The following is an 11,513-nucleotide window of genomic DNA, read 5'->3' as shown; positions in this document are numbered from 1 at the left end:
GGTTTTGGTTTTGCCCAAAAATCGAACCAAATTGAACCTTGCGCAGCCCTAGCTAAAAGTGACAAGTTTGCGGGTTAATCGTCTAACGAGACATCAACCGAAAACATTACGTGTCATACACATAAACATCAATTTGACACGAATATTTGCGGTTGATACGAAGACAACCTATCTAACCCGAAAGAAGTTTTTAATATTTTTTCATGTTATTACTTTAAAATTTGGGTATTCACGGTTGTTTAAAATTGTAAAACCGTCCACACTAGTCATCGACTGATTTCAAGATTGGTATTTTTAAAATTTTTTTGGTTGACCAGTTTAGAACCGTATTAAATGCTTTGGTTTACGGTTTAGACTTTAAATCAGTCGAAAAAGCTAGACCGGATCGTAAGATTAATACATATATATATTTTGACATATTTTATAGGGGAAGGTTCATTTGAGAAGAAATTTAATGTGAGAAGAGAAAGAAAAAATGATATATTAGTAAAATGTTATTTTATTTATAACTCATAACATTAATTTTCTCTCTTTAATTAATTAGTCAACTAAACATTAATTATCCTACATATAATCTACAAAACCTACAAATATCGAAATTTACCTACATATACCCTACACATTATAGAATTTTATCCTACACAGTCGAAATTTATCATACACACCTCAAAATATATCCTACACCACTCTTAATTTATTCTACACAACTAGTAATTTATTCTACACTTTAAATTAAGTTGTTTTTTTTATTTGGAAAAGTATATATTTTGAAACGGAGTTACAAATTTAATTTAGTTAGTTATTAAAGGGGAAGAATACAAATTAATGATTTATGTAAGTTTATCAATATACCCTTATATTAAAATTAAACACAAATATTAAATGAAGTAAAATAAAGCATTCTTATTGGTTGAAACTTCTTCATTTTTCTTCTTACAAAAAAAATCTTCTCATTTGAACCCTCCACGTATTTTATATTAGGTATAATTAATTATAGGGTTAAGTGTCGTTTACGTCCCTGTGGTTTGTCCATTTTCGACATTTCAGACCAAATTTCAAAATTGTATTATTTTTCTCCCTAACATTCTCGAAATGTGCCATTTCAGTCCGTAAAACTAACCCAGTTAAAAAAAGAGTAAATTACAAGTTTTGTTCTTTATTTATGGTGGTGTCCTTTGGCTTCAAAATTGACGAGTTTTGTACTTTATGTTTCAAAATCTTGCATGTTGTGTCCGTTGGTGCTAACTTAGTTAATTTTTCTTCTTAAATCCAGTCACCCAAGGGTATTTTAGACTTTTTACTCATTTCTTTAATATTATTTAATTAATAAAACAAAATCAGATTTAAAAAGTTAATCTAACTCATCCTTTACAGCCTTATCGGACTCGAATCAAATCACGGGCAATTAACCGGCTTTTCTGATCCTGCAACTCAAAAATCCTATTTTCGAATCAAATCCGTCTCAAAACCAACCACTAGCAACTATCGCTCCCACCTATCACCACCAACAACTATGACTCTTTATCATCTATGTAACACCCCGACCGCGTAATACAACAAACCGCAGCAGAAACGTCAGGGAGTCATGTCACAGAATCATTGTTTCAAACACATGGTATTTGAAGTTTTGTTTTATATCTTTAATAGACTCGTTGTTTTGATACAAACCAGATAAACACAAACAATTGTCTTTTCAAGTTTTAAAGTCACTAAGGCACGAGTCCGTCCTATGTGTAGCATGCGTCAACAATCGTCACATAACAAAACCTGAAACATATGTGAAAATAAAACGTCAGCATAAAAATGTCTGTGAGTAACATAGGTTTTGTGAATTAGATTCATGGCTTTGGATAACATAAGTATGTTTACAAAAATAGCCATGAATCCTTGATAAAAGTTTGGTTTCTAAAATACTTTGTTTTGATAAAAAGGTTTGTAGTATATACGAAATATACTTTGGTTTTGAAATAATAGGATAAGTAGTATATCAAAATATACTTTAGTTTTGAAATAGTTGAATTGATAGTATATCAAAATATACTTTGGTTAATGAAGTAATAGATTTGGTAGTATATCAAAAATTATACATTGGTTTAAGAATGAAATCATCGGTAGTATATCAATCTATACTTTGGTTTGAAAATAGCATATCATACTATGCTTTGGTTTGAAAATAGCATATCAAACTATGTTTTAGTAGTACATCAAAATATACTGTGGTTTAAGAAATAACAAAGTCAGTAGTATATCAAACTATACTTTGGTAAACAATATCACATTGGGAGCATATCAAACTATGCTTTGGAAATATATCGAAATATACATAAATTGTGATTTGGTAGTATATCAAACTATACTTTAGTAAACAATATCACATTGGGAGCATATCAAACTATGCTTTGAAAGTATATCAAAATATACTTAAACTATGATTTGGTAGTATATCAAACTATACTTTACTTAAAAATAGCATATCATACTATGCTTTGGTTTAGGAAATGAACAAAAAAAAAGTTTTTATGGCTTAATTAGAAAACCTTTGTAAAAATCACATTGTGATCGTTTGGCAATACATTCAAACCAAGTGTATCAAACTACACTTTGGTGACTATAGATTTACCATGAAGGCAAAATCTATTTGGTTTAAACTTTGGTTTCTGACATTCCGTACAACAGGAATGGGGTGTCAAGTCCTATAGCGCTATATCGTACTACCAATCGGCTTGATCATTGTTAATGAATGTATAAGTATAAATACGCACCAACAAAAAGTCTTACAAACTTTGAAAATCAATATTTAAGCCATAGATAATAGTTTCAATTTGTCAAAGGATATGTACTATGCATGTAAAATCATATAGCTTGAAAATCATGAAAATAGTTAATAGGCACATATGAATCACCCCAAAACATTTGAAAACGTAAAAGAGGGGACTACGTACTCACTTGAGATTGCAATGAGTCCTTGAATCAAGTGAGATAACAAAGCTTCATACGTGTCCTAATGTGTCTTGTGTTCTAGGAAGAAGGAAACTCAGTTAGGAAGCCTCCAACAATGTGGCAACCTCCAATTAGAGCAGATGTGAGGTGAAAGAAAAGAATTGAGCAAGTTGGTGATTAAATGGAACATGCTATTTATAGTAATTCATGAATTATAAGAATTTAGGGGTACAAACGAGCCGAGCGGCTCGCGAGCTACTCGAGATCGGCTCGAGAAAAAGCTCGAAATGAGCCTGTAACACCCCGTGTTTCGAAAGTCAAACTCAAAGTCAAGATTGAAGTCAAAGGAAGAAAAGATTGCTAATTGCAATCTGTCTCTCCTTGCTCCATTCATGTTTTGACTTCTTTGACTCGTAGATTAGTCTAGTTTATTTTCGCCTTAGTTGTATTATGTGGAGTAATTATTAAGAATCGCAGTAATCGATGTATATTCATCGCTATAAATCGTTGTACGACTGTGAACAATAGGAAGTAACAATGCGATAAAGTCAACTAAACGATAATCGAACTAATCTAATCAACATCGCGCTCGCAAACTCGAATTTCGCATTTTTGGTGATTGTTATACGTGTGTGTGCACTTAATGTGTTACTTGTGCATGTTTATTTATGTTTTGTGTGGTATCCAATCGAAACGCAGTCGAACTCAATCGCAATCGAATCACAAACGCCAAACGAATACGAAATAAGGATGCTTGTATGTAGATATAGTATGATAATGAGTGGAGAAGAGATAGTGCGAGATATGAGTAGTTGGGATTAAAAGTAATTTGAATAGGAAACTCTATCGCATTCGCAACGCTCGCAATCAAAATCGAAACGGCAAAACTCGTCGCACCAAACACTCGAACCAGGCGACCGATCGATCAGGCAACCAGCCGATCGACCAACCGTCCGAACGAACTGCCGTCCGATTGGACAGACTGTCCGATCGAGCAGCCCTTTCCTCTTTTGGAACTCTACAAATACCTCCTGTCACTTTCATTCTTTCTACTTTTGGTAACTCTTTGTCCGACCAGCTCGTACTCCTCACCTTTTCTTCGATTCCGGTAAGATCTCGTCCTAAATCTTGTACTTTCTTGATCTACATGCACTCCTACACCTTTCTATCTTTTGAATCTTAACTTTTAACCGTGAAATCACCAAGATTCAAGGTGTTATAGGATGACGTCATCATGTGTTCTTGAGGAACTTTATGTTTTGGCCTCAATCCACCAAGAACAACTTAGATCTAACCGATTTCCACATAAACTAACAACGATCTTTCGTAGATTTGAACATATTCACAATAAAAAGGATTGAAAGATGGTTTTCTAACATTCTTTCAACTCTTTTACACTCAATACACTCAAAACCGATAGAAGCGGAGCTTGTGCCGACATACTACTCATTCTCGTGGTTGTGTGACTCAAGATCTGGATTCTATCCACGAGGTTCACCGATTTCGGGTTAAACATGGAACACCGTCACGAAAAGTTAACTGACTGGATTTGGGTGGTTCCTGTCCGATCAGGAGCACCAAGTAGTGACGAGGTTACTGTTGTTTTGCACGTTGTCACAACACCTCGATAAAAACGACAAACAAATCAAACAACCAAGGGTAAGACGAACAGGTCGACCAGGACGGAGAGTCGTCCGATCAAACAACCAATCCGATCGACTGGCCAACCGAACGAACTGCACCTTGGGTCCCACACCTAAACTATGCATCAACATTTGAAGTCTGAGTGTTGAACGAATTGTTGTCCGATCGGACTACCATCCGATTGAACTGCCATTCGAATCATGAGACATTTGAACTTCAACACTTAAACAATTTTCAATATGTTTAATGCACTAGGAATGCCACCCGATCGAACTGCTGTCCGATCGAGTGACAACCTGCTATGAACTTGTTCTCACTAAGGTGCCCAACCGAACGGGTTGCTGGCCGATCGAACGACCGTCCGATCGACCGACCTGAAAGGTAGAGATACTTCAATGTTTTCAAATGCTACAACAAAAACTTCAAAAGTTAAACCATCATACACAAACACATCCTTCCTAAAGGAAGAAACAATCCACTCGAACGGCCATCCGACCGGACAGCCGTCCGAACGGACTGTCACCCGCACGATCAGCTGGCCGATCGGACCACCATCCGATTGACCAGCTGTTCGACCCACCCACACTTGTTTTCATTTTACGCGTCACTTATCCTTATGCTATCAAACTATTCAGGCTAACCTTTGTGACAACTGTCAAATGTGCATGCATCCGTACGTTTAATTAATATTGATTTATGCTTATTGACTGTGCTTAATTACAACTGTTAATTTAAACTGCTTTCTGTTTTCTGTTACATACATACATGTGCATCACATTTTATACTGTCACTCCATATATTTCATACAAACTTTAGTGACAAACTTGATGCACAAAGCATAGTTAGCACACTAAACGGATAACCCAGAAACATGCTGACAATGCCAGCACCTAGACAGACAATGTTTTGAGGCCAGTATGAGCCAGAGATAGAATACTACACTAGTAGGGAGTGTAGGGAGGTGAGGACCATAAAACTGCGTCACTAGGTGATAGTTATAGTGTCGGGAAGTGCCTAAAACATACTTTTAATGCAGAATTCTGCACTAAATAACAAAAATTCAGCATTTAATAATGCTAGTAAAGTGCAAAAACTTGGCAAAATAGTCCTAGATACTTCCCAAAGTGTTGGGAATTAAATGTGTCACTAAAAGTAATATAAAAGACACTTTATGGATTAATTTAGCACTTTAACGGACAACACCCAACCGAACAACCGGACTTTACCCGGAACACAAAAATATTGCCAAACACATTGTTTTTACCTTCCGGAGCTAGTTATGGTCCCTGAACATCATAATACACAATAAAAATATCTTGTAACCAAGACCCTAACTATATGCTTGAAATATAATCATAACCTAACTAGTTAGTTAGCACCTACACCTATTCCCCCCCCCCACCTATTGGCGGATCACATGTGGCCCCCACATGTGATTTTCTTTGCTTATTATATGTGATCATGTTGGTGCTTTATGAACATAAGAACCTTTGGAGAATTGAGAGAAATGGATTATAAGTATACACACTAAGTTCATAACCTCATTTTCATCATTCATACTTCAACACACTTTCTCTCTTCCTCTCCTCTTGGCTTCGGCCGTGAACAACACTACCACCACCATCATTCACTCATCTTCAACTAGTTCCAAGCACATCCAAAGGTGTTAGAGGTGGCATAAGGAAGCTAGGAGCTTTCGGAAGTTGAAGGACCATCACCATTTGCTTTTATCCACTTCATTTATCTTCTTGAACTCCCCTAGCCTTGTGCTAGTAGTAAGTTTCTTAGATCTTCATCTTCTTCATATTTTTTATGGTTAATAGTAAAAAGAATGCTGAAATCTCAAGAAATCTAAAGAACCATAAACTAGTTTTGAACATAAACTAACAAAGTAATGAAGTAGTGTTAAAAGGATGATGAAATCATGATATATTTGTGTTGGTATGCTTGTTGTTTGTTGTATGCTAGTAAAAAAAATGATATGGTTCATCACATGGACTTGCTAGATCATGTCTAAAGACATGAACTAGCAAGATGTGAAAGTTAGAAATGTCGTGGATGATGGAATCATCCACACATAAACTATGAACTTGAATAAATACATGTTTTCTTGAAAAATAAAGATCAAAATGAGATGTGATCTCGTAGATCTAAAGATCTATGAGTGGTTTTTTGAAAGAACCAAGTGAAAAATATGAGTTTTGTTAAAACTTGGATCTTACATAAACTAATCATATTTTTAATGGGTAAACAAGTGTAGTAACACTTGTGCAAGAAGAAATTTCACAAAGAAATATTTTTAGAAAATATGACTAGAAGTTGTGAAAATACAAACTCCTTAAAAATAAAACTTTTAAAGAACCAATCACATTTTTAAAGGTAACAAGACTTACTAAGTATGCTAGTAAGTTACTACATGTTTTTATAAATTTTTCAAGTTCATAAGTTTATGGTTTATGCTTATTTTTGTCAAGATTGATGATTAGAAATTGTATGATGATTGTTTGAATGATTTCACAAAAGAAAATGATAGGCTAGTAAGCATGGACGCCTCCATTTACAAAGGAAACTCTGGCGAAATTTTTCTAAAATTTCAACACTTAGAAATATTTTTCTAACATGTGTTTACAAATATATTTTTAACCTTGTTTTCGAAATAAACTTCGCCATGATTTTTATTACAAAAATACTAAGTGCCGGAGGTTGATTTTCGTAAATAAAATTTGATAGATAAATATGTAGAATATATTTTATACTAAAACTCTTGGGTGATTGTTTGTTTATTACATGAACTAGATATATTATTTTTAGGGTAAAAATAATATAAGTTATAACGCCATGATATTACGACTCCAAAATAATACTAAAACTCTCAAAAAATAAATATATAAGTTACACAAGTATTGTTGCTTTACGACACGCTAAAACGTAACTTATGTATATTTCGGAAAATACTCTCATACGTATATTTTGATAAAGTATTATTTTGGAAAATGTATGAGGTAAAATATAATATTTTTGGGAAAAATATATATATTTTGGAATTAAAATGCTTTAGACAAGTGATTAAAATATATTTTCTAAGTGGGACTTAAAATATATTTTTCGGAATTATAAAGCGTACATGTATAAATACCCCCACCCTTGGGAAGGAAATACGAAGTTAAAATACTTGAGAAGTAGGAATACGAAATATTGACTAACGATTATTCCAAACATTAACTATAATTTAAAGTTAAAATAAATATTTTAACTAATAATTATAACCTGGAATAATTTTGGAAACACAAGAAGCGTAACTCAAAAACCTTCATACTAAGCAAAGGCACGGATCGTTCGTCTAATAGACGTTAGTACACTGTAGGTAGTCGTGTTGACTGAGGAGACTTGGGTTGCACATACTGAAGACGCAATACTGTGAGTTCATGTCCCCCTTTTCTCTTTACTGTTTTTCAGTTTTATACCTCGGGGGTGAAATACATGCAACAAATATTACAAACATTTATTACATGGTATGGTTAGCGTAGGGAGGGTTTTTACTACTTAGATCATGTGAGTGGGTAGGTGGAACTTAAGGCCATTAATCCTCGTTGTAGGACCGAGGGACATGAGTGATAGATCTATTCGGGTGTAGCGAGCCCCACTCCTGAGTCCGCTGAGTGGACCATGAGGTGACTATGTGCCTGACGCCAAAATCTGCTAGGTTTGAGTCTTCCTGCATCACTTCACACATATCAATGGCTTTGCAAACCATTGGTGATCTCTTTTTCCTTATTGCTACATACCAGGGACTTACATACATACTTACAACATTTTTCAAAGGTTTATACATACACACAAACGAACACATGAACTCGCTCAACTTTTGTTGATGTTTTTCAAACTACATGTATTTCAGGAAATTTTAGATGGATCTGGCGGGCGTTGGAAGTTTTTATGTTGCGTTAACAATAAAGATGTCATCCATGGTCTTTGAGTTTAGACGGTGTGTCTTATTCCTGGACGAGACATGTTTTCCAAACCTTGGTATTATTCAATAGCTTTTGACGAGTCTTTAATGAACTCATAAACATTTTGTACGATTTGTAAAACTAGAATTTGTAGTCTACATTTTAAAACGATGTTGTTATGTTTTAAACTTATTTAATGGATGACAATCCTATGGTTTATCATATAGTTGATGTTATGATTGAATGCAATGATATTAAGAAAGTCACACTATAATCATGCTTCCGCAAAAGTCAGGGTGTGACACCTTACTCCCAAGCGCTCCCTTCAATCCATCAACCGCTATGAGTATACTCGATCCCTTTTTGCTTTACGCACTTTTGGGTGTTACATACGTTACTTATAGAAAATCACAATCGAACACACTACGCAATACTTTAAATGCTAACCGTTACCGTATGTTATACGTGACTTAATGAATGCTTGTTTGTTATGTTTACACATGGAATGTTGTCTACCTTCCTTAGCAACGATAGTACTATAGTTTGGACTCAACACCCGTTCACTCGGGGGTTGTTAAGGACAATTATTTGCATAGATTACGGTGGTGATCATGTATTACGAACTGCCTTGGGCAGTCAACCCGCAATCATTGGTATCAATAGGTTCATGTCGATAACTAACATGCTTCGTTTTACTCAGTGTACGTGCTGGTTATGCGTAAACCATTTCGAACTCTATATGCTATTATCAAACTTGTATGCTCGCCTTTACACTATGTGTATTGACTTTTATTTTAACGTATGTGACAGGTGCTTAAGGTGTCTATTTGCTTAGAAATCAAGGCTAGGAAAGAGTCTTAGTGACCAACAAATAGTTATCTGTACTAATGAAATCTGAGTTATCGAAACAGAAAAATTTGCCTAGATTTGTCTGTAATAATTTGTTTGCCTTTTGAGACATGGTATGGGACATGTTACTTTAAATTGATTGGTAACGATAATTGTTAGGGAAACTTCTGGACAATCTGTTTCGCTCAGTGTCGCACCCCGATGTTTCCGCCATCGGTTGGGGTGTGACAGATTGGTATCAGAGCCATAACTATAGGGAATTAGGCAAGACACGACCTAGTCCGGGTCAGTGTCTTAGAGACCTAGTCTATAGTTAGGACCCAATAGACCGACTCGTGCATGTCTAGTAGGGATTATGTATGAGCTTACTTGCTATCTCTCATTATTCTCGCCTAAGCTACACTATCACTGCACTTAAAATTTCAATTTTTGGATAGGCGATTAAGTCGAGATTAGGCGTGAAAACCGCAAACTCTCGATTAAATTGCCTATTTGATTTGTATTTATCTATAAAACGTGAGAATTCGCGTTGAACCAGGAGTGAAATCCATACTTTAGCGTGGATCTTCGTCTCTATTTTACTAAAATAGGAAGGAGGTTGTTAAGCTAGGGGTGAAACCCTAACCTTGCCAACTTGTTCCGACTTTTACTTGGTTTTTCCAAAAACTCTCACCAAAGTCTCGACGGACTCCAACGACCTGAATTCACTAAATGACTAATAGGATACGTGCCAATCGCCCAAGAATCGAGGCAGAAGCACGATCCTGAAAATCAAAAGGTGTGCGACAAGTCCTTGAGAATAGTCGAATCACTTTGGGTAGTCAATGTCTAATAGCCGCAGACAATCTATTTCTTGATTTTCATGTGTTTCGATTCTGAGCCCGCAACTGCTGACTCTGATGATTCGTTGATTTTATGTGTTTGTATGTATTTATATGTTTATGTGTTTAAATTTTGGAGACTTATTCGATTTTTGCTTTCGCTTCGATCGACACGCACGACTCGCACGACATTTCTACCGCAAAACGCTGACAAATCGTCAAATTATGGATGACCTTATGCTATGTTATACGCTTATACTATGATTACTCGCTATGTTAAACGTAATCGCTATTCTCGACGCTCACAGACTTTGAATGATAGGTTTCTGTATTCTGACCGTCTCTGTGTGTATCTAGACAAGTTACACGCCTATATGTTTCCAGGTGATGTGTCCTACGTGCTATGTGCTTCTGTGATTCTGTTCCCTGCGTGCTTATGTGATTATGTGCTTCTTTGTTTATGTGAATCCGTGATTATGTGCCTATGTACATGTTACATTGCGTTCCTGAGCTTTAGTAAGTATTAGACGTGTGAGGTGAGATTCGATTATGATGTGTCTGAGACCTGTGACGATGTCTGTTGCAGACAATGTCAACTGGACCATCATCAGGACCTCGACACCCACGACTCACTCGCCAAGAACAGAGGGACAAACGCCTTGCTGCCATCCTTGCTAAACAAGTGGCCAAGGTTGTGCCCCAGATCGTGAATGAAATTTATGAGAACGTTAGCAAATCGTCTGAGGAGTCTAGAACCGAAGCTCCTAAAGTTGCTACCAAGACTGCTTTCAGCTTCAAGCAGTTCAAGGCTTGCGGTCCAAAGGAATTCACCGGAGAAGATGGCCCAACGGCTATGTTTCAATGGTTCAATTCCATCGAAGTCACTCTGCGCCAAAGCGGTTGTCCTGAAAATCTCCGTACCCTAAATGCTACCGGCGTCTTCCAGTCCCGCGCACTAGACTGGTGGACGGCCGAACGGAACAAACGCGGGAATGATGCAGCTTATGAGCTGACCTGGGAAGAGTTAAAGGCCATCATGATGGACGAATTCTGCCCTCCCCATGAATGCCAAAAGCTGGAGGACGAGTTTTGGAACATAAAGCAGAAGGATGGAGACAACGCTGCCCTGACTGCTCGCTTTAAGCAACTCAGCATCATCTGCCCCGATCAAGTGAAGACGTCTGACATGGCGATCAAGAAGTACATCCGAGCCCTACCCGACTGCGTTGCTGATTTTGTGCATGCCGCAAAGACAGCAACGATCGAAGAAACTTACCTGCTTGCTGCCGAAATCAACGACAAGCAGGTA

This window comes from Helianthus annuus, chromosome 3 (genome assembly GCF_002127325.2).
Source record: "Helianthus annuus cultivar XRQ/B chromosome 3, HanXRQr2.0-SUNRISE, whole genome shotgun sequence".
NCBI classification, from domain to species: Eukaryota; Viridiplantae; Streptophyta; class Magnoliopsida; order Asterales; family Asteraceae; genus Helianthus; species Helianthus annuus.
The sequence above is the reverse complement of the archived record's forward strand: the minus strand, read 5'-3'. Positions refer to the sequence as shown.